The 24,762-nt window shown below is 47.3% G+C and overlaps 1 protein-coding gene across 6 annotated transcripts in view; it reads left to right on the top strand.

Annotated features, from left to right (window-relative positions):
• Window positions 1-24,762, top strand: part of SLC24A4 (solute carrier family 24 member 4) — a 106,884-nt gene that overhangs the window by 6,782 nt on the left and 75,340 nt on the right. The gene's annotated exons all lie outside the window — the stretch shown is intronic.

Here is a 24,762-nt window from a genome sequence, read left to right as displayed (position 1 = left end):
ATCCAAAATTCAAGTAGTGGGCAATTGTATGATCACAAAGCTGCATATTAGCCACAGACGCATGAATAACGCAGAATTTGTTTTGGATGTGACCAGAGTATAAGTATATTCAGTGGAGATCTCGTTTAAATGCTAGATGCCAGCAGCGGAGTTATGTAATCTCTCTTATGCTACCAGTGAGGAGTGGGGTCATAAAATATACATTGCACAGGAATAAATCTATAAATCATGCTGCCATCCTCTCAGATAAACCATTATCAAAAGATGTCCAGATTCTACAGTACATTAATGGCACTTCAATATTATTTCCACATACTCAGACAAAGATTAATTGTCCAGAGTAAAGAGGAGAAACTTTGGGTAAAATTAACTATGGTAAATCTTTATTAGAGAACAATAAAAATAAATTGAAAATCACAGAGTGCCCAGTCAGGAGGATGCTAAAGCATCCAGTATTGTAAATAATTAACTGCTATTTAGATAGGAGAATAACAGGCTAAACAAAAGTGGGATGCTTATTTCAGATAAAGTCACGTCACTTCCCACTATAGTGTATCAATCTAGTCATAAGGAGCAATGAATAGCCCAATGCATATAGGCATATCAGAGTCAATCACACAGTATTAGACAGGAATAAACTCCATAATTTGCATTATTAAAATTATTATTTATTTATATAGCACCATTGATTCCATGGTGCTGTACATCAGAAGGGGTTACATGCAAATGACAGCGGGAAGAGGACCCTTGCGGGCTTACATTCTACAGGATGGTGGGGAAGGAGACTGTAGATCGGGGGTTGCAGTAGCTCCAATGGTGTTGAGTTGGCCGCGCGGTCATTGCAGGTTGTAGGTTTTTTTTTTTTTAAGAGATGGGTTTTCAGGTTCCATCTGAAGGATCCAAATGTGGCGGAGAACCGGACGTGTTGGGGCACAAAATTCCAGAGGATGGGGGATATTCGGGAGAAATCTTGGAGGCGGTTGTGTGAGGAGCGAATAAGCATGGAGGAGAGAAGGAGGTCTTGGGAGGACCGGAGATTACGTGAGGGAAGATATTGGGAGATTAGTTCAGAAATATACGGAGGAGAAAGGTTATGGATGGCTTTGTAAGTCAGTGTAAGGCTGGTTTCACATTTGCGTTTGGAGGCGCAGCGAATGCTCGCCGTTAAGCTCCGCCCCTGCCATGCCTCCTCCGGTCAGCTCCGCCTTTGGGTGCACGCCGCTGCATGCGGCCTGCGTACCCTATCTTTAGCATTGGGTATGCAGGCCGTGCGCAGGTATGCTTTTGCCGCCGCATGCGTCCTTTTGACGGTGCGGCGACATACACCAAACGCAACATGTTACATTTTGGTGCGGTCGCCGCACCGTCAAAAGGACGCATGCGTCGGCAAAAGCATACCTGCACACGGCCTGCGTACCCAATGCTAAAGATAGGGTACGCAGACCGCATGCAGTGGCATGCGCTCATAGGCGGAGCTGACAGGAGGAGGCGCGGCAGGGGGTGGAGCTTCACGGCGAGCGTCCGCTGCGCCTCCAAACGCAAATGTGAAACCAGCCTTAGTAGTTTAAACTGGATACACTGAGAAATTGGGAGCCAGTGAAGGGACTTGCAGAGAGAGGAAGCAGGAGTGTAGCGAGGAGAGAGATTAATTAGTCGGGCAGCAGAGTTATGTACGGACTGAAGCGGTACGAGAGTGTTAGACGGTAAGCCACAGAGGAGGAAATTGCAGTAGTTGAGGCGGGAGGTGATTAGAGCATGCACAAGCATTTTGGTAGAGTGAGGGTAGAGGAAAGGATGGATCCTGAAAATATTTTTGAGCTGGAGGCGACAGGAGGTGGCGGGAGCTTGGATGTGCGGTTTGAAGGACAGGGCAGAGTCAAGGGTTACTCCTAGGCAACAGATTTCTGGGACAGGGGAAAGTGTGATTTCATTTATTGTGATAGATAGATCAGGTAGGGAAGATATGTGAGATGGAGGAAAGATAATTAGTTCAGATTTGTCCAAATTGAGCTTGAGGAAGTGAGAGGAGGAGGATATGGCTTATAGACACTCTGGGATTCTGGACAGCAGAGAGGTGATGTCTGGGCCAGAGAGGTAGATCTGAGTGTCATCAGCTTATAGATGGTACTGGAAGCCATTGGACTTTGAGTTGTCTCCGTTCAAAGGTATAGATTGAGAAGAGAAGGGGTCGTAGGACAGAGCCTTGAGTTACACCAACAGAGAGAGGGCGAGGTGAGAAGGTAGTGTGGGAGTAGGAAACGCTAGATGTGCGGTTGGTAAGGTATGAGGAGATCCAGGATAGAGCAAGGTCTTTGACACCAAAGGAAGAGAGGATCTGTAGTAGGAGGCAGTGGTCAACTGTGTTGAAGGCAGAGGACAGGGCAAGAAGGAGGAGTATAGAGAATTGTCTGTTAGCTTTGACTGTAAGTAATTCGTTAGTAGGTTTGGTCAGGGCAGTCTCAGTGGAATGGTGGGGACGGAAGCCAGATTGTAGGTTGTCGAAGAGTGAGTTAGATGCAAAGTGAGAGGAAAGTTCAGCGTGGACGTGCTACTCAAGGAGTTTGGAAGCAAATGGGAGTAAAGATATGGGGCAATAGCTGGACATAGCGCTCGGGTCAAGGGATGGCTTTTTGAGGATAGGTGTGATTGAGGCATGTTTGAAACCAGAGGGGAAGGTACCAGGATTTAGTGATAATTGAAGAGATGGCTTAGGGATGGGAAAAGTGTTGTGGAGAGGTTGGGTGAGGAGGAGGGATAAGGTGTAGTGCACAAGTGGAGAGGTGTGTTTTGGAGAGAAGATGAGCAAGCGCTCCTTCAGAGATTTTGGAGAGGAAAGTTGGAGGGAATGTCAGTATAGACTGACATTCAAAGCCTACCACGGTTAAACCGTTAAATAAATCTGTATAATGAAAAGTAGTATACTGTAGTCAAGAGAGTTGTACCCCATAGTGATAACATAATGCTATTCTAAACAGCTAGTAAACAGCTAGTAATGAATTAGGTTCTAATGACAGGCTTAGTATCCTAATATAGCCATGTCCATAATACCAGTGTCTACAGGGAATAACCTGTTATAGAAGATAGAATAAATACCTATTGAGATAATGCCAAGGTGGTAGGAGAAGTCAGACTGGATGGAGACAGCATCACCCCTTGTGGCAGGCTCTGGATGGGGGCTCTTTGGCTTTGTATGATGGCTCTGTGAATAGCTATGGATAGGGGTTATTTATGGGGGTTCTGGGCGGGCTCTGGATGGGGGCTCTTTGATTGGCCCTGTATGAAGGCTCTGTGATTTGCTATGGATAGGGGTTCTTTATGGGGGCTCTGGGCAGGCTCTGTAGTGGGGTCTGTGTCGGGCTGAGGATGGGGGCTCTGTGACGGGCTCTGGATTGGGGTTATTTGATTGGCCCTGTATGATGACTCTGTGGCTAGCTATGCATAGGGGTTCTTTATGTGGGTTTTGGGCGGCCTCTGTAGCGGGCTTAGGATAGGGGCTCTTTGGCAGGCACTATATGTCGGTTCTGTGACTAACACTATATCTATTTTTCTCTGTATTTTGTCACTTTTCCTGGCTGTATTGGGGTACATTGTGTCTGATGCTGCCGTGGGTTCTTTTTGTGCTCACTGACTATGGCTGACGGTGCTATGAAAGCATGATTATGGCTGACAGTGTTGTGGAGGTGCTGTCAATAGCTAGCAATTAATTATCAGCTAATGTATTTTCACAAAATTTGCCAGATTACAAATTTTTATGAGATTTTATTCTCACAAATACAGAAAAATGGTGGCAACCGAGTTGCTATTTTTCAGGATTCTTTTGAAAGCCTCCCCCCTTTTTTTTTTTTTTTTTTTTTTTTTTTTTTTTACCTCTTATTACGTTGCCACTGCAGCTTCACAATCTTTGTTCCAATATCAAGCTGAGGCCAATCTGAGGCTTGCGATTGGCCCTGTGCAGTCATGTTGGTGGCAACATTTATCAAGTTGTGCGATGCCCCCGAGGTGGCCACGAGGTCTGTGGTTGGCCTTAGTGCCGGAATGGAGCGAAGAAAGAAAGGAAGACTGGAGAGCCGCAACTGCACCATAAGAACAGTTGAGGAAGGTGGCTACATATTTGTAGCCAATCAGAGCAATATCCGTCCATCTCACTGCAAATTCTAGTGAATCTGCCTCAACTGAATTCTGGGAGATTCAATCTCCTCTAATGGCATTTTTATGGAGTCGGTAACTATGGATGACATGTTATGGGGGCGCTGACTATGGCTGACATATTATGGAGGCAATGACATGGTTGTGGAGGCTCTGACCAGCTGACATTTTATAAAGGTGCTGATTATGGCTGACATGTTATGGAGGCTCTGACTATGGCTGACATGTGATAGGGGGGCGCTGACTATGGCTGACATATTACGGGGGCGCGGACTGTGGCTGACATGCTATCGGGGCGCTGACATGGTTATGGAGGAGCTGACTATGGCTGACATGTTATGGAGGCGCTGGCTATGTCTGACATGTTGCGGGGTCACTGACTATGTCTGACATGTTATGGGACTATGGGTCACATGTTACGGGGTAACTGTCTGTGGCTGACTTGTTATGGAGGCGCTTACTGTGGGTCACATGTCATGGAGGCACTGACTGTTTTGCATGTTATGGAGTCACTGATTATGGCTGACACATTTTGGGGCATTGCCTGGCTGACATGTTGCGGGTGGGACTGACTTTGGTTGACGTGTTATGGGGCACTGACTATAGGTCACTTGTTGCGGGATGACTGACTATGGCTGACATGTTATGGAAACGCTGACTATGGCTGACATATTATGGAGGCGCTGACTATGGACAAGGACAACGTGTTATGGAGGCACTCACTCTGGGTTGCATGTTATGGAGGCAATGACTATGTCACATGTTACTGGGGCACTGACTATAGCTGATATTATGGAGGCACTGACATGGTTGTGGAGGCTCTGACTATAGCTGACATGTTATGGGGGCGCTGACTATGGCTGATATGTTATGGGGGCGCTGACTATGGCTGATATGTTATGAGGGCGCTGACTATAGCTGACATATTATGGAGGCACTGACATGGCTATGGAGGCTCTGACTATAGCTGACATGTTATGGAGGCGCTGACTATGGCTGACATACTATGGAGGCGCTGACTATGGCTGATATGTTATGGAGGCGCTGACATGTTATGGGGGCGCTGACTATGGCTGTCATGCTATCGGGGCGCTGACATGGTTATGGAGGAGATGACTGGCTGACTTTGTTATGGAGGCGCTGACTATGGCTGACATGTTGCGGGGTCACTGACTATGTCTGACATGTTATGGGATTATGGGTCACATGTTATGGGGTAACTGTCTGTGGCTGACTTGTTATGGAGGCGCTTACTGTGGGTCACATGTCATGGAGACACTGACTGTTTCGCATATTATGGAGTCACTGACTATGGCTGACGCATTTTGGGGCATTGCCTGGCAGACATGTTGCGGGTGGCACTGACTATGGTTGAGGTATTATGGGGCACTGACTATAGGTCACTTGTTACGGGATGACTGACTATGGCTGGCATGTTATGGAGGCGCTGACTGTGGACAAGGGCAACATGTTATGGAGGCACTCACTATGGGTCGCATGTTATGGAGGCAATGACTATGTCATATGTTACCGGGGCACTGACTGAGGCTGACATATTATGGAGACACTGACATGTTTGTGGAGGCTCTGACTATAGGTGACATGTTATGCAGGCGTTGACTATGGCTGATATGTTATGGGGGCGCAGACTATGGCTGACATGTTATGGGGGCGCTGACTATGGCTGACTTGTTATGGAGACGCTGACTATGGGTCACATGTTATGGAGGCGCTGACTGTGGATCGCATGTTATGGAGGAGCTGACTGAGTCGCATGTTATGGAGGCGCTGACTGTGGGTCACATGTTATGGAGGCGCTGACTATGGACGATATGTTATGGAGGTGCTGACTATGGGTTGCATGTTACCGGGGCACTGACTATGTCTGACATGGTCTTGGAGGCACTGACATGGTCATAGGGGGCGCTGACATGGTTATGGAGGTGCTGACTATGGCTGACATGTTATGGGGACACTGACTTGGTCATGGGAGCGCTGACTATGGCTGACATGGTATGGGGCTATGTGTCACATGTTACAGGGTCACTATGGCTGACTTGTTATGGAGGTGCTGACTATGAGTCACATGTTATGGAGGCATGGACTATGGATCACATGTTATGGAGGCACTGACTATGGCTGACATGTTATAGGGACACTGACTATGGCTGACATGTTATGGGGACACTGACAATGGCTGACATGTTGCAGGGGCACTAACTTGTTGACATGTTATGGGGCACTGACTATGAGTCACATGTTAAGGCATCAGTGACTATTGCTGTCATGTTATGAAGGCGATGACTATGGCTGACATGTTATGGAGACACTGACTTGTTATGGAGGCGCTGACTATGGCTGACATATTATGGAGGTCCCAAGTATGGCTGACATGTTATGGAGGCGCTGACTATGGCTGACATGTTATGGGACTATGGGTCACATGTTACGGTGTCATTGCGTGGCTGACATGTTGCGGGTGGCACTGACTATGGCTGCCTTGTTATGGGGCACTGACTATAGGTCACATGTTACGGGATCACTGACTATGGCTGACATGTTATGGAGCGCTGACTATGGCTGACATGTTATGGGGCGCTGACTATGGCTGACATGTTATGGCGGCACTGACTATGGCTGACATGTTATGGAGGCGCTACTCTGTCTGACATGTTATGGAGGCACTGACTATGGCTGACATGTTATGGACTCTCTGACTATGGCTGACATGTTATGGGGTGCTGACTATAGCTGACATGTTATGGAGGCGCTGACTAGGGCTGATATGTAGTGGAGGCGCTGACTATGGCTGACATGTTATGGAGGCGCTGACTATGGCTGACATGTTATGGAATTATTGGTCACATGTTATGGTGTCACTGTCTGTGGCTCACTTGTTATGGAGGCGAGGACTGTGGGTCACATGTTATGGAGTCACTGACTATGGCTGACACATTATGGGGCATTGCGGGGCTGACAAGTTGCTGGTGGCACTGACTATGGCTGCCACGTTATGGGGCACTGACTATAGGTCACATGTTGCGGGATCACTGACTATGGCTGACATGTTATGAAAATGCTGACTGGCTGACGTGTAATGGAGGCGCTGACTATGGCTATCATGTTATGGGGGCACTGACTATGGCTGACATGTTATGGAGGAGCTGACTATGGCTGACATGTTATGGAGGCGCTGACTATGGCTGACATGTTATGGACTCTCTGACTATGGCTGACATGTTATTGAGGCGCTGACTATGGCTGACATGTTATGGAGGAGTTGACTATGGCTGACATGTTATGGAGGCGCTCACTATGGCTGACATGTTATGGAGGCGCTCACTATGGCTGACATGTTATGGATGCGCTTACTATGGCTGACATGTTATGAAGGCGCTGACTATGGCTGACATGTTATGGAGGCGTTGACTATGGCTGACATGTTATGAAGGTGCTGACTATGGCTGACATGTTATGGAGGCGCCGAGTATGGCTGACATGTTATGGAGGCGCTGACTATGGCTGACATGTTATGGAGGCGCTGACTATGGCTGATATGTTATGAGACTATGGGTCACATGTTACGGTGTCACTGTCTGTGGCTCACTTGTTATGGAGGCGAGGACTGTGGGTCACATGTTATGGAGTCACTTACTATGGGTCGCATGTTATGGAGTCACTGACTATGGCTGACACATTATGGGGTATTGCGTGGCTGACATGTTGCGGATGGCATTGACTATGGCTGCCATGTTATGGGGCACTGACTATAGGTCACATGTTACAGGATCACTGACTATGGCTGACATATTATGAAGATGCTGACTATGGCTGACATGTTATGGAGGTGCTGACTATGGATCACATGTTACGGAGGCGCTGACTATGTGTCACTGTGAGGGATCTCACAGGGGAAAGGGGGCATCAACTTTGCTCACCTCGGGGAGGGGAGAGAAGGACCCGCAGGAATCCGCTCTCTGGCGCCACCACTTGCTCCAGGTCAGTCAGGGAACTGAACCGAGTGCGAATAATCGCAGGAAAGGCTTCACTTATAGGTATGAGTTATTGAGGCACTCTGTGAGGGGGAATATATATCACCAGTCCAGGCTGGGAATATATATGTAAACCTCACAGCCGTCACTGCCAGAGTTCCTCACTAAAACAATACGGTATTCTGCCACCAGTTTCTCATTCGAAATAAGCCCCGTCCGACAACAGGCTTATATCGGGCCAGAAACCAACCCTGGGTAGCGTACAATTGACCAACCGAGTGTGCGGACATGAGGATTTGTGAATCGAGATAAAAGAGCAGCCCAAGATTAATTTGATATTTAATCGCCAAAAAGGCGCACTAGAAATATACAGGTATATATTTACAAGAATATACAGGTATACAGTCACAAGTCTAGTTCAAGGATAGGGTATAGTTAGGTTGCAATTACAATGTTATGTAGCATGTGACCACAGGGAGGCGCAGATGGATCACAGGTCTAAATCTTAGTTACGTGGTTCCCTTGGCCGCGTCAGCTAAGTTCAAAATAAGAGCCTGCCTTATATCTCCTAGGCTGTTCCCTCCCACACTCTGCTGCTACCCCTGGGCTGGGCTGCCTCCCTCCTTCCATGTCTCTGAATAAGATTTGCTGTCCAGAATCGTGGATGGCCCATAACTTTGCTTCCAAATCTCTGAATGGGTTGCTTGTGCCACCATTGGTTTCTGCTGGATTTTATCTGCGCATAGAGACCCAAAATGCCTACCGTATGTAATTCCTGTTAGCTATGCTTTATAACTCCATAATACAGGGTTCTGTAGGTGACTAAATAATATGGGTGTATGGGGAAAGGAATGCCGATTCCGATAATGTGCTCCGCTAGGCTCGGAGATATTGCATTCTTTTATTATAGGTCATTTTCCAGATTCGATACCTCAGATCCTGCTGTGACTTGTTGTACCACGGAGTCTCCAAGTGCTTCAGTTAGACAAACAGCCAGCTGGCTGCAGCTGCAAAAAAAGTTTGCACCCTTGTATTAAAGCTTCAAAGAGTTTCTTCCTAGCTCCTTTAATTAAAAGAAAACAATGATCCTGTGGAATCCCAAGAGTGGGGGCACATTTCAAAAGGGGAGAGACTTTTACTTCATCCCTCATAGTCTCATGTTATGGAGGCGCTGACTATGGGCAATATGTTATGGAGGCGCTGACTATGGGTCACATGTTATGAAGGTGCTGACTATGGACAATATGTTATGAAGGTGCTGACTATGGACAATATGTTATTGAGGTGCTGACTATGGGTCACATGTTATGAAGGTGCTGACTATGGACAATATGTTATAGAGGCGCTGACTATGGACAATATGTTATGGAGGTGCTGACTATGGGTCACATGTTATGAAGGTGCTGACTATGGGCAATATGTTATGGAGGCGCTGACTATGGGTCACATGTTATGTAGGCGCTGACTATAGACAATATGTTATGGAGGCGCTGACTATGGGTCACATGTTATGAAGGTCCTGACTATGGGTCACATGTTATGAAGGTGCTGACTATGGACAATATGTTATGGAGGCGCTGACTATGGGTCACATGTTATGAAGGTGCTGACTATGGACAATATGTTATGGAGGTGCTGACTATGGGTCACATGTTATGAAGGTGCTGACTATGGGTCACATGTTATGTAGGCGCTGACTATAGACAATATGTTATGGAGGCGCTGACTATGGGTCACATGTTATGAAGGTCCTGACTATGGGTCACATGTTATGAAGGTGCTGACTATGGACAATATGTTATGGAGGCGCTGACTATGGGTCACATGTTATGAAGGTGCTGACTATGGACAATATGTTATAGAGGTGCTGACTATGGGTCACATGTTATGTAGGCGCTGACTGGACAATATGTTATGGAGGCGCTGACTATGGGTCACATGTTATGAAGGTGCTGACTATGGGTCACATGTTATGAAGGTGCTGACTATGGGCAATATGTTATGAAGGCGCTGACTATGGGCAATATGTTATGAAGGCGCTGACTATGGGCAATATGTTATGGAGGCGCTGACTATGGGCAATATGTTATGGAGGCGCTGACTATGGACAATATGTTATGGAGGCTCTAACTATGGACAATATGTTATGAAGGTGCTGACTATGGACATATGTTATGGAGGCGCTGACTATGGACAATATGTTATGGAGGCGCTGACTCTGGCTGACATGTTATGAGGGTGCTGAATAGGGGTCGCATGTTATGAAGGTGCTGACTATGGACAATATGTTATGGAGGCGCTGACTATGGACAATATGTTATGGAGGCGCTGACTATGGACAATATGTTATGAAGGCGCTGACTATGGACAATATGTTATGAAGGTGCTGACTATGGACAATATGTTATGAAGGTGCTGACTATGGACAATATGTTATGGAGGCGCTGACTATGGACAATATGTTATGGAGGCGCTGACTATGGACAATATGTTATGGAAGTGCTGACTATGGACAATATGTTATGGAGGTGCTGACTATGGGTCACATGTTATGAAGGTGCTGACTATGGACAATATGTTATGGAGGTGCTGACTATGGGCAATATGTTATGGAGGCGCTGACTATGGGCAATATGTTATGGAGGCGCTGACTATGGGCAATATGTTATGGAGGCGCTGACTATGGGCAATATGTTATGGAGGCGCTGGCTATGGACAATATGTTATGGAGGCGCTGACTATGGACAATATGTTATGGAGGCGCTGACTATGGACAATATGTTATGGAGGCGCTGACTATGGACAATATGTTATGGAGGCGCTGACTCTGGCTGACATGTTATGAGGGTGCTGAATAGGGGTCGCATGTTATGAAGGTGCTGACTATGGACAATATGTTATGGAGGCGCTGACTATGGCTGACATGTTATGACGGTGCTGAATAGGGGTCGCATGTTATGAAGGTGCTGACTATGGACAATATGTTATGGAGGCGCTGACTATGGACAATATGTTATGGAGGCGCTGACTCTGGCTAACATGTTATGAGGGTGCTGAATAGGGGTCGCATGTTATAGGGGCACTGACTATGGCTGGTATAACTCAGAGACCTTGGCATTGAGTTATAGGAGATATTACTATCTAGAATTTCTGTCCCTCATTATACTGCCCCCTCACAACCACCTCCCACTCCACACCCACGTGTTTTGTTACGAAGAAATTGGACAATTAGTGTTTCTTTATTGTTTTTTTCTTTTTTTTTCTTCATGTTATGAAATTTTCCAATTTTCTTCAATGTATCCAGTGAATGTTAGCATCCTCCCCGTCACACGGTAATGAGTCGTGCGCGTCGTCCCTTCATGTCCTAATGACCCTGTAATGTCTCAGATTCCACACAGATTTCACACTCATCCAGCAAATGCCTGCCATAGTGCCTCTGGGTGTCAGATGTGGCCGGCAATGTTAGTATTGTACATAGGGCTTATACTTTATAGTCAGCCACTTTCAGAACTCAGGGAGCAGTACCGGTCCCTCCTGTTGGGGGAGGGGGGAGCGCTATATATTATTTTATACCAAAAGAATAATCTGATACATTGTAGCAAACTCTTCACCTGTCATGTAAATATAGCCAGGAGTAAATTGCTATTCAGTGGCAGTAAGCAGATGTATGCCATCCATCTATGGCTGCCCTATTGGGTGCCTACATTTCCTAAGGCTTTGACTGACTAATAAACACTGGCCATGGCAGCCCTGATGGGATATCCACAGTGAGAAGGATAATGCTGCCATTATTAGGCCTGTTATATTAAAGCCTGAACTGATACATTGTAACAAGACTGGAGAGACTCCTGCAGCCTGAACTCAAGATTGATGCATTTTACTTGTAAACCCCTGACAATAAGTCTTCTGCAGCTTAGCATGGAATCCAAGTTGATACATATTACCTTCACTGATAGTTTGTAACAAAACCTTCATAAGAGACTTCTGCAGATTAATTAGCCTGGAATCCAGATTTATACATTTTATTTTGTTACTAAATCCTAAAAAGTGTCTTCTGCACCTTAATTAGCCTGGAAGTGAGACTGGACCATTTTACCTGCACTGATACTTTGTAACAAACCATCAGAAAAGCAGAGAGATTTGTGGGTTATTGACTTGTAGCTAACATAATCAGATGGGCAAAATATTAGATCTGTACAGCAAGTAGAGCTCTTAAAAATGGTGAAAGGTTGAAGCACAAAGTATGTCGGAAAGTTGTAGAAGTTTTGGTTAGAGGTTAGTTACATAACTTTGGACTGGCCCTTTAAAGCAATGCACGTTGTAACGCAGCCTCTAAAAACGGCAAACTGGGCAGAGACCGAGCGGCTCGAGCTTATTGCTGATCTGTCCCCTTCCCCCTCACTTTATTTTATATGGCCGCCTCTATTGATCTTACTTGGATGCTAAAAGCTTTAGAGGAGTCTTCAGAAGACCCCGCCTCCCGCGCTCAGGGATGCCCACGCCGCCACTTTTCTTTATTTTTTACTGTCTCTTGGTGTCTCATCTCCTGAGATAAAATGTCAACCAGGAATCCCTCGGCTTAGCTGGGCTCGTGTGACATGGATAATGCCATGTACAATTATGGGATTAGCCAGCGTTGCACTACCACTTGCTTCCAGCTTAGATGCCACCCCCGTGCCCATGCATGTGCCACGGCCATCCCTGCTTTCGCCAATGTATTGCTAGGTTCTTTATATTTGCATGGATATCAGCAGCTGTGTGGATTATATATGTGATTCCATATGTTATGCGTTCTCTACCTAAAATGGCTGATAACATAGAGTAGTAGCTTGTCCTTAGATACAAAGCAAATATTACATGTGACTCCAGACTGATACATTATATCAAACTGCCAGCACCAGAGAGAGAGAGATTTTCTGCTGACCAAGGATTGTATGGACTGGATGCAATGGTACCAAACTCATCTCGTTATACAGGGATATAACACCAGGGAATCTATCTAATAATAATTCCTGGCCACCATTTGTTAATGTATCAGTGGCGGCTCATTAGGATGCCGCCGCTACTGTAATCACTGCTAGGAATCAGACTGGCAAGGTATAGATCATAATGTGATAATCCAGAGAGAGGGGACGTGTGAATGGCGCCAGCGTCAGGGCAGGTAATTGATTCATTCCCTGGAGTTTGGTGGCGACATAACACAGTACAGTGAGATTCATTCTTCGTGAACTGCGGAGGCTGAGAATGGCGATACATGGTGTGATATGACTACGCAGTGCCCGAGTGTATGACTCCAGGTAATGACACCTTGTTACCAATACAGATGTTTGCTGAGTCAAAAAAAAAAAAAAATGTTACAAATTCAGCTGCAAATCACATTTATATGTTTTTCCAATTTGTGACAAGTTTGCCGAAAAAATGTGATCAGCGCTTAAGGCCTCATTCAGACATCTGAGTTTCACCTCTGTGTTCTACTCATGTCATTTTTTTTTTATGAAAAAACACATTTATTATAGTCCATTGGTCTGTTCACACATTAGAGTTTTTTTTGTATCAGTGACTCAGATCTAGCTCAACAGTGCAATTCTCTGGGTCCATGAAAACCATGTACAACACATCCTATCTATCTATCTATCTATCTATCTATCTATCTATCTATCTATCTATCTATCTATCTATCTATCTATCTATCTATCCCATATCTATCTATCCCATATCTATCTATCTATCCCATATCTATCTATCTATCCAATATCTATCTATTTATCCATCTATCTGTCTATCTATCCCATATCTATCTATCTATCCCATATCTATCTATCCCATATCTATCTATCTATCTATCCCATATCTATCTATCCCATATCTATCTATCTATCTGTCCCATATCTATCTATCCCCTATCTATCTATCTATCTATCCTATCTATCTATCTATCTATCATCTGTCTATCTATCCCATATTTATCTGTCTGTCTATCTATCTATCTATCTATCCCATATCTATCTAACTATTCCAAATGTACCAATCTGTCTATTTATAAAATGCAGGTGAATGTGGTTAACTCAGCACACCTGCATAACTCTTTCCCCGGCTGCATGGTGGTTTTTGCTCAGCATCTTAATAGTAGAAGTAAATAGATAAGCACATACGGATGGTGAATAAAATATGAATCTTCTTTTTTATTTTTTTTTTCACTTCTTTGTACTTCCAGAGCAGGCAATGTGTTTAAAACAGCTTTTTATCAATTTATTTAGGCTTGTTTGTTCCAAACGTGTTACCTGTTCTGGGAGCACAAGTGATTGCAGATATTATTGATTTTATGATTTCTGCACATATGAAATAATAGTTTTGTATTTTTTCACTATCCAAATGTGCTTTATCTTTCCATCTATCTATCTATCGAAGACCTGGGCCAAGTGCGGTCAACGGACCAAGACAGTCAAAGTGCTGAAAACAGTGGCCCACGGGCCGCACCATGCAGCTGTCCGGTGTCCTGATATCACCGCTGTCTGCATCCTCTGGAAACAGACAGCAGTGAATACAATGATGGAGGACGATGCTGCCGTCTCTTACATAAAGCGGCATGTGAGACTGAAACAGCAGACGTGATGATGTCATTATATCGCGTCTGCTTTGCGGAGCGTCAGTGCACACAGCAAAGACCAGAGCAGAGCGTCAGGAGAATGGGAGCAAGAGGAGTACATGAGATATATACTCTGCTCAAAAAATTAAAGGGAACACTTAAACAACATAATATAACTCCAAGTAAATCAAACTTCTGTGAAATCAAACTGTCCACTTAGGAAGCAACACTGATTGACAATCAATTTCACATGCTGTTGTGCAAATGGAATAGACAACAGATGGAAATTATTGGCAATTATCAAGACACCCTCAATAAAAGAATGGTTCTGCAGGTGGGGACCACAGACCACATCTCAGTACCAATGCTTTCTGGCTGATGTTTTGGTCACTTTTGAATGTTGGTTGTGCTTTCACACTTGTGGTAGCATGAGATGGACTTTACAACCCACACAAGTGGCTCAGGTAATGCAGCTCATCCAGGATGGCACATCAATGCGAGCTGTGGCAAGAAGGTTTGCTGTGTCTGCCAGCGTAGTGTCCAGAGCCTGGATGCGCTACTAGGAGACAGGCCAGTACACCAGGAGATGTGGAGGGGGCCGTAGGAGGGCAACAACCCAGCAGCAGGACTGCTACCTCCGCCTTTCTGCAAAGAGAAACAGCAGGAGCACTGCCAGAGCCCTGCAAAATGACCTGCAGCAGGCCACAAATGTGCATGTGTCTCCACAAACGGTTAGAAACTGACTCCATGTGGATGGTCTGAGTGCCTGACGTCCACAAATGGGGGTTGTGCTCACAGCCCAACAGGGCTGCCACTAGGAATTTCGGGGCCCCATACTGGCAATTTTTTCGGGGCCCCCTTGAGACTCCGCCCAGGCTCCACCCCAGCCTCGCCTCCACCCCTCGAACTCTCCAAAGTCCCACTGCCCTCTCTTGGAAAAACTCTACTTCTCACCAATCACACATTAACAGTTCCCATCACCAGATCCCACATATAGCCAGCAGATTTTGTTTTGGCCAAAAGATTTTTTAAGCTGCCACCATAACACGGTAGACACTTTTGGACGAGCTCTACTCTACTGTAACCTATTAAATATTTGTTAAAATATGCAATACAATTTAGATATATTTTTATTTATTTTTACATTTTTAAAATGACCAATAATATCACATACAAGGAACAAATACCACCGCACCATGACCAGACCACATATTACCACCACAGTGACCGAATAATACCACATGCAAGGAACAAATACCGCTACACCATGTCCAGACCTCATATTACCACCACAAAGTGACCAAATAATAGCACATACAAGGGACAAATACCGCAACACCATGTCCAGACCTCATATTACCACCACAAAGTGACCAAATAATAGCACATACAAGGGACAAATACCGCAACACCATGTCCAGACCACATATTACCACCACATAATGAATGAATACTACAATACTGATCAGTAATAAAACAACACAATACTATCACCATAAGTGCCATTATACACAGGAGATCTGTACTCAATATGCAGTGTGTGCGCACAGGTAATACAGTGATCAATGACATTATGCACCGGAGCTCTGTATATAATGTACAGGTAATACAGCGATCAATTACATTATACACAGGAGCTCTGTATATAATGTACAGGTAATACAGTGATCACTGGTGACATTATGTATAGGACCTCTGTATATAGTATACAGTGTATAGTGTCAGTGTATAGGTAACACACTGACTCACCAGTGACGTCTCTAGGTGAAGTCCTTCATCTTTGCTTTTCATCTTTCATCCAGAACATACCGCCATCACGTCTTCCAGCCAGGGCTAGTCTCTGCAGGAAATAACAGGTATCTAGAGCTCCGCTTGCAGAGCACATTACTTATTTTTTCCCAACTTCTACATTATACCACATGAAGAAAAAAAGGCGACATAGTGGTCCTGTTACTATGCAGAGGGATGCCTCCCCATTTAAAACAGTATACTCAAAAAATAAAATAAATACATCACTGCAGTAATAATATCCCTTAATTACCCCCTATGGTAATAATATCCCCCATCCTAGCCCCCGTGCACCTCATTCCTGGCTTCAGCCATATGTTCTCCCATCCCGCCCTCATGAATATCCATTCTTCCCCATATGATCTCCCCATCCTGCCTCATCTGTCTCCATCATATCTGACTAAAAGGATAGGACAACAGCTGAGCTGCATGTTGAGACAGTCAACATGCTGGTACTGTGCAGCATAATCTGTGCTGACTAAAAGGATAGAACTATGGGCTGAGCTGCAGGTGGAGACAGTCAACATGCTGGTACTGGTCAGCACAGTCTATGCTGACTAAAAGGATAGGAATACAGGCTGAGCTGCAGGTGGAGACAGTCAACATGCTGGTACTGTGCATGTGCAGCACAATCTGTGCTGACGAAAAGGATAGGACTACAGGCTGAGCTTCAGGTGGAGACAGTCAACATGCTGGTACTGGTCAGCACACTCTGTGCTAACAAAAAGGATAGGACTACGGGCTGAGCTGCAGGTGGAGACAGTCAACAATGTGCCAACTAATCATGGACGCTGGAGATTTGTCCCCCTGGGCCCTTCAGCCCCCTGGCTCACTCCATCATCAGCTGGGCCTCCTGGCTCCCCCATCATCAACCGGGCCCCTATGTCCCCCACGAACAGCCGGGCCCCTGGCTCCCCCACGAACAGCTGGGCCCCTGGCTCCCCCACAGGACCCCCACGAACAGGCGGGCCCCTGGGTCCCCCACGAACAGCCAGGCCCCTGGGTCCCCCACGAACAGCCGGGCCCCTGGCTCCCCACAGGACCCCCATGAACAGCCAGGCCCCTGAATCCCTCACGAACAGTCGGGCCCCTGGATCCCCCACAGACAGCCAGGCCCCTGGCTCCCCACAGGACCCCCACGAACAGCCCGGGCCCCTGGGTCCCCCACAAACAGCCGGGCCCCTGGGTCTCCCACGAACAGCTGGGCCCCTGGCTCCCCACAGGAACCCCACCAACAGCCGGGCCCCTGGGTCCCCCACCAACAGTCGGGCCCCTGAGTCCCCACAGGACCCCCATGAACAGCTGGGCCCCTGGGTCCTCCACCAACAGCCGGGCCCCTGGGTCCCCACAGGACCCCCATGAACAGCCGGGCCCCTGGGTCCCCACAGAACCCCCATGAACAGCCGGGCCCCTGGGTCCCCCACCAACAGCCGGGCCCCTGGGTCCCCCACCAACAGCCGGACCCCTGGGTCCCTCACCAACAGCTGGGCCCCTGGGTCCCCCAACAACAGCCAGGTCCTTCAGTCCCCCACCAACAGCCCGGCCTCTGGGTCCCCACAGGACCCCCATGAACAGCCGGGCCCTGGGTCCCCCACCAACAGTCGGGCCCCTGGGTCCCCCATGAACAGCCAGGCCCCTGGCTCCCCACAGGACCCCCCGCCCCCACAGCCAGGCCCCTGGCTCCCCCGACCCCCATGATCAGACCAGACGACAACCGGGCCCTGGGCCACCAGACTCCCCATGATCAGCCGCCGGGCCCCCCGACAGACACCTTACCTGCTCATTCGCCAAGTGCCGCCTCGCCATCCGCCGCACCGCCAGACCGACGCGACGTGCACACCACTCTCCGTCTTGCTCAGGAATGAGGAAGTGAAGAGCAGCGTGTGACGTCACGTGAGCCGGGGACGGTGCTGGACCATGGTGCACTGGCGGGGAGGGAGAGAGGAGGAGGAGCCAGGCGCTGCGCTGATGTCCTTCCCTGACAGTGAAGAAGAAGCCAGGTCAGGCTGAGGGGGGTCTGGGCGGGCCCGGGACACTAAACAAATTGTAGGGGGGCCCGGCCAGCTGGGACCCGAGCGGCGAGCACAGACAGGGCCCCATACAGCTGTAATGCCTGTCATGCCCTGATGGCGGCCCTGCAGCCCAACACTGTGCAGGACGCTTGGCATTTGCCACAGAACACCATGATTGGCAAATTCACCACTGGCGCACAGTGCTCTTCACAGATGAAAGGAGGTTCACACTGAGCACATGTGACAGACGTGACAGAGTCTGGAGACGCCATGGAGGACCATCTGCTGCCTGCAACATCCTTCAGTATGACCGGTTTGGCAGTGGGTCAGTAATGGTGTGGGGTGACATTTCTTTGGAGGGCTGCACAGCCCTCCATGTGCTCGCCAGAGGTAGCCTGACCGCCATTAGGTACCGAGATGAGATCCTCAGACCCCTTGTGAGACCATATGCTGGTGCGGTTGGCCCTGGGTTCCTCCTAATGCAGGACAATGCCAGACCTCATATGGCTGGAGTGTGTCAGCAGTTCCTTCAAGATGAATGCATTGAAGCTATGGACTGGCCCGACCGTTCGCCAGACCTGAATCCGATTTGAGCACATCTGGGACATGATGTCTCGCTCCATCCACCAACGTCACGCTGCACCACAGACTGTCCAGGATTTGGCGGATGCCTTAGTCCAGGTCTGGGAGGAAATCCCTTAGGAGACCATCCGCTGCCTCATCAGGAGCATGCCCAGGCTTTGTATGGAGGTCATACATGCACGTGGAGGCCACACACAATACTGAGAGGCACGTGGAGGCCACACACAATACTGAGCATCATTTTGATTTGTTTTAAGGACATTACATTCCACTCTAATTTTGTGTGGGACTCCAAATCCAGGCCTCCATTGGATAATAAATTTGATTTCCATTGATGATTTTTGTGTGATTTTGTTGTCAGCACATTCAACTTTGTACAGAACAAAAAGTATTCAATGAGAATATTTCATTCATTAGGATGTGTTATCTGAGTGTTCCCTTTATTTTTTTGAGCAGTGCATGTATATATAATATAATATATATTATCCTGTGTGGGATGTGTTCCTGTATATAGGGGGCTATGTGAGGGTTTATGTTGTATATATAGAGAGGCTATTTGGGGGCTTTTTCTGTATGAAGAGAGGCTATGTGGGGACTTATACTGTATACAGGGGCTGTGTGTTGTCTCATACATTTAGGGGATGTCAGCATACTTAATTCTTCTCATTATTAACCCCTTTCTGACATCTGACGTACTATCCCATCCACCATACCCGGGCCCGTATGACCAGGGATGGGATAGTACGTCAGCGCGATCAGCGGCGCTCCCGGGGATTATCACAGCTGACACCTGGCACTATGTGTCAGGGGCGGTCATGGTCTCCTCCCTGCAGGCCCCCGGATCCAATATGGCTGCAGGGGGCCTTTGGGGGCGTTTGCTGGGCGGTGGCTTCCTCAGTGCCTGCTGAGCCTGTGCAGTGCCTGGCACATTATAATGTGAAAAAAAAACAAGTGTAAAAATAATTTATAAAAAAAATCCTAAATAAATACTAATAATAATAATAAAATCCCTAATTTTTTTTTGTAAATAAAGAAAAACAAAAAAAAATGAAAATACACATTTAGTATCGCTGCGTCCGTAACGTCCCGCCCTATAAAACTGTCCTACTAGTTAACCCCTTTAGTGAACCCCTTGAAAAAAAAAAAAAAAACTAGGCAAAAAAAACAATGCTTTTATCATCATACCACCGAACAAAAAGTGCAATAACGCAAGATCAAAAAGACGTATATAAATAAACATGGCACCACTGAAAATGTCTTCTTGTCCCGCAAAAAACGAGCTGCGATACAGCATCATCAGCAGAAAAGTAAAAAAGTTATAGCTCGCAGAATAAAGCGATGCAAAAATAATTATTTTTTATATAAATTTGTTTTTATTGCATAAAAGCGCCAAAACATAAAAAAATACATAAATGAGGTATCGCTGTAATCATATTGACCCAAAGAATAAAACCACTTTATCAATTTTACCACATGCGGAACGGTATAAACGCCCCCCCCCCCCAAAAGAAATTCATGAATTGCTGGTTTTTGTTCATTCTGCCTCCCAAAAATCGGAATGAAAAGCGATCAAAAAATGTCATGTGCCCGAAAATGGTACCAATAAAAACGTCAACTCGTCCCGCAAACAATAACACCTCACATGACTTGGTGGGTCAAAATATGGAAAAATTACAGCTCTCAAAATGGGGTGATGCAAAAACTACTTTTACAATAAAAACGTCTTTTAGCGTATGACAGCTGCCAAACATAAAAACCCGCTAAAAATAGTAAATCAAAGCCCCCCTTTATTACCCTCTTAGTTAGGGAAAAAATTATTTCCATTTTCTCATTAGGGTTAGGGCTAGGGTTAGGGCTGAGTTTAGGGTTAGGGGTGTGTTGGGGTTAGGATTGGGGGGTATCCACTGTTTAGGCACATCAGGGGCTCTCCAAACGCAACATAGTATCTGATCTCAATTCTAGCCAATTCTGCGTTGAAAAAGTTGAACGGGTGCTCCTTCCCTTCCAAGCTCTGCCATGCGCCCAAACAGTGGTTTATCCCCACATATGGGTATCAGCCTACTCAGGATAAATTGCACAACTTTTGGGGTCCAATTTCTCCTGTTACCCTTGGGAAAATAAAAAATTGGGGGCAAAAATATGTTTTTTGTGGAAAAAAAAGAGGTTTTTTTTTTATGGCTCTACGTTATAAACTTCTGCGAAGCACTTGGGGGTTCAAAGTGCTCACCACACATCTAGATAAGTTCCTTGGCGGGTCTAGTTTCCAAAATGGTGTCATTTGTGGGGGTTTCCACAGTTTAGGCACATCAGGGGCTCTCCAAAGGCAACATGGCACCCGCAGACCTTTCCATCAAAGTCTGCATTCCAAAACGTCACTACTTCCCTTCCGAGCCCCGACGTGTGCCCATACGGTAGTTTTCTCCCACATATGGGGTATCAGCCTACTCAGGACAAGTTGGACAACAACTTTTCGGGTCTAATTTTTCCTGTTACCCTTGGGAAAATAAAAAAATTGGGGACTAAAAGATCATGTTTGTGGAATAAATATGATTTTTTTATCTTCACGCCTGGGCGTTATAAACTCCTGTGAAGCCCTTGGGGGTTCAAAGTGCTCACCACACATTTAGATAAGTTCCTTAGGGGGTCTAGTTTCCAAAATGGTGTCATTTGTAGGGGGTTTCCACTGTTTAGGCACATCAGGGGCTTTCCAAACGCAGCATGGCGTCCGATCTCAATTCCAGCCAAAAAAGTCAAATGGCACTGCTTCCCTTCCGAGCTCTGCCATGCGCCCAAATAGTGGTTTACCTCCACATATGGGTGTCATGATCCATGCTGGATCATGACAGATATAAAGCACAGGTAACCTTTTTTTTTTTTTTCCTAAGCTGTGCTTAAGGTGGGTTTTTGCCCCCGGTGGCCATTTGGATTATTGCACTGTGGTGTCGTTTGTTCTAAGTTTGTGGTGGTGAGCATCATTGCACTCTTGTTTCTTTAGTGAAGTGCACATGATTATAATGCAGGTGTGATTGCTGGCTCTGCTATAAAAGAGTCACAGGTGTTGCAATCAGTGTTGGTGATGGTGTTCATTTCAACCATCCTTGGTGGAGGAAGGAGCTGGAGAGCGTTCCTTGCAGCACTGTCTTATCCCTGGTGTGGAAGGAATCATAGGGGATTTCCTTGTAGCTCTGACAGAGCTTGGTGGCAGCGATTCAGGAGGAGAGCTGCATGCTGGTGGTGGACTCTGTTGCCAGGAGCAAGTGCAACAGAGTAAAGCTAAGTTGTGTTTCCCTGTTTGTTTTTCCTTAGTGTGTATTAGTACAGCGGTGGGGCCAGTGCCTGCGCCACCCAGCTCCCTATCAAGGGATAGGTGTAGGGTGTGCTAGGGCTACAAGTTCATGATCTGCGCCCGGTGCGGAACCGGCATAGGGAATATTAGGAGCGTTAGGAACACTGACTCAGGGGAGTGCAGGAGGTCTCCACGTCCCCTTTCACAATCGCAGGGCCCACCGTTGTAACGGTTTCCCTACCCCTTGTCTTGTTGTTTTAGTTACCGGCCTGCGAGCCGTGTCACACAGGACAGTATCACGTGCCGCATCCTGTTTTAGTTACGGGCCTGATGGTCGCGTCACACAGGACGGGTCCACGTGACATTATCACCAGCCACAACTTTTTTTTCTGCTGAGACCAGGACCCAGTTCAGACCTTTGCCCAAATGCTGCAGACTCTTACTGATGATTTTTGGTGGGCTGCGCGGTGAGTTGGTGTAGCAACTTCAGCAGTTGGTGGGCTTTGGGGGCTTGGTTCAGAGACTGGCTCAGCCAGTACCCAAGATATCCCTACCTGACAGATTTTCTGGAGGAGAGATCAATTCTTGGTGTTTCAACAAGCCTGTAAATTGTATTTCAGGCTGCGCCCTCGTTCATCAGGGAGTGAAGAGCAACGTTTGGGAATCATTATGTCCCTTCTTAAAGGGGATCCCCAATCCTGGGCCTTCTCCCTACCGGACGATTCTCCATCTTTAGAGTCTGTGGACGAGTTCTTTGCGGCTTGTGTATGGGGATCCTGATGGCGTTGCCCTGGCGGAATCCCGAATCCGTAGGTGTAAACAGGGAGCCCGGGTCGCTGAGGAGTACTGCTCAGAGATTAGGAGATGGGCCACTAATACTCAGTGGAATGACCCTGCACTTTGGAGTCAATTTGTGCAGGGTTTGTCTCCAAAGTTGAAGGATACTCTTGTGCAGTACGCCGCCCCCAGGTCACTGGAGGCCGCCATGTCCCTTGCCATCTGGGTGGATATACACCTTAGGGAAAGACATATACAAAAAGTGCCCCCTGATCTCCTCGCTAGGGAGGAGGACCCACCAGTGCGGACGGAGGAACCCAGACAGCCCAGTGTTGTTGATACAAAAAAGGGGGTGTCTGCGGCTCGTCGTGGAGGGGGTATGCTTTTCCTGTGGGAAGCCTGGCCATTTTATGAGAGCCTTCCCAGTTCATGCCAAGTCTCCCGACGAACCCATGCAAGTAGGAGGAGCTAGGTTGTATTCGGAGCTGCCTACGGTTCGGGGAGTGGTGTCGGCATGTTTGTACTGTGGGCAGACTGGTCATGTCCTGAAGGCTTGCCCACTGCGCGCCAAATTATCTGTGCCATCTGAGAAGCCGCATTCCCCTGGTCACTTGGAGGGAGGCGACCAGGGAGTATACATTTCCTCCATTTTGCCCTCCCAAAGTACCATGTCAGCAGAGGTCTTGGCTGGCGGGGTACCGGATGTGATACCGGTGCTTGTGGACAGCGGAGCAGTGGTCAGTCTGGTGGATGCTCGCTTTGTCCAGACTCATGGTCTAAGGTGTAGGACGCTAGCCCAGCCTAAGCGTCCAGACAATAAACTCTGTTCCACTGAGCCACGGGAGCTTGACCAAGGTCGTAGAGAATATCCATCTGCGTATAGGACATCACGAGGAGTCCTTGTCATGCTACGTCTTGGAGGGAATGCCAGTACCTATTGTTTTAGGCCTCCCTTGGCTGAAGAAACACAACCCGGTAATAGATTGGCGGGCGAGGGAAGTGGTCTGCTGGGGGCAGTCGTGTGAGGGCTGCTGCCTAGGGACTTCTGTCTCTGCCGTCTCTCTTCAACGGACCCCTTCCTCTCCAGTGAGGGCAGCAGATGTGCTGCAGGAGAGTAGGGGCAAGTCTCAACCCTGGGAGGCGCAGACCTCGTGGTGGAAGGGGTTGGAGCGTGATGTACCCCTTGGTGAGGTGCGGGGGTGTGAGTGTGGTGACACAGGGGGACGCCTCTGTTGTCAATCCCAGAAAGAGTTCTCCAAGTGGTGACAAACGAACGAGTGGCAATAAACGTTCAGGTCCGGACCTGTGTGTGAACGAGCGTGTATGGGTGGCCACCAAAAAACACCCAGTGGAAGTGTGTTGTGGAGTGTTACCAGCTTATACGAAACATACACAACCCGTTCCCCAGGTCAGCGCTTCGGAGATGTGTGTTGCCTCCATAACATACGTTGCCAATACCAGCGGGCTCGTTTCTCATCAACCTGATATGCAGGTAGTTGCTGGGGTGAACTCTGGGTCTGGGCATCCCCGCTGTAGGTGGTTCCCTGATGGGGAGCAATCTTGAGGGTCCAGAGGCCCCTCATTAAGGGGAGG

The sequence above is a fragment of the Dendrobates tinctorius genome, unplaced genomic scaffold, assembly GCF_039654945.1.
Source record: "Dendrobates tinctorius isolate UK_male_01 unplaced genomic scaffold, ASM3965494v1 ptg000058l, whole genome shotgun sequence".
Classification (NCBI taxonomy): domain Eukaryota; kingdom Metazoa; phylum Chordata; class Amphibia; order Anura; family Dendrobatidae; genus Dendrobates; species Dendrobates tinctorius.
This window is presented reverse-complemented; position numbering and strand designations above follow the sequence as displayed.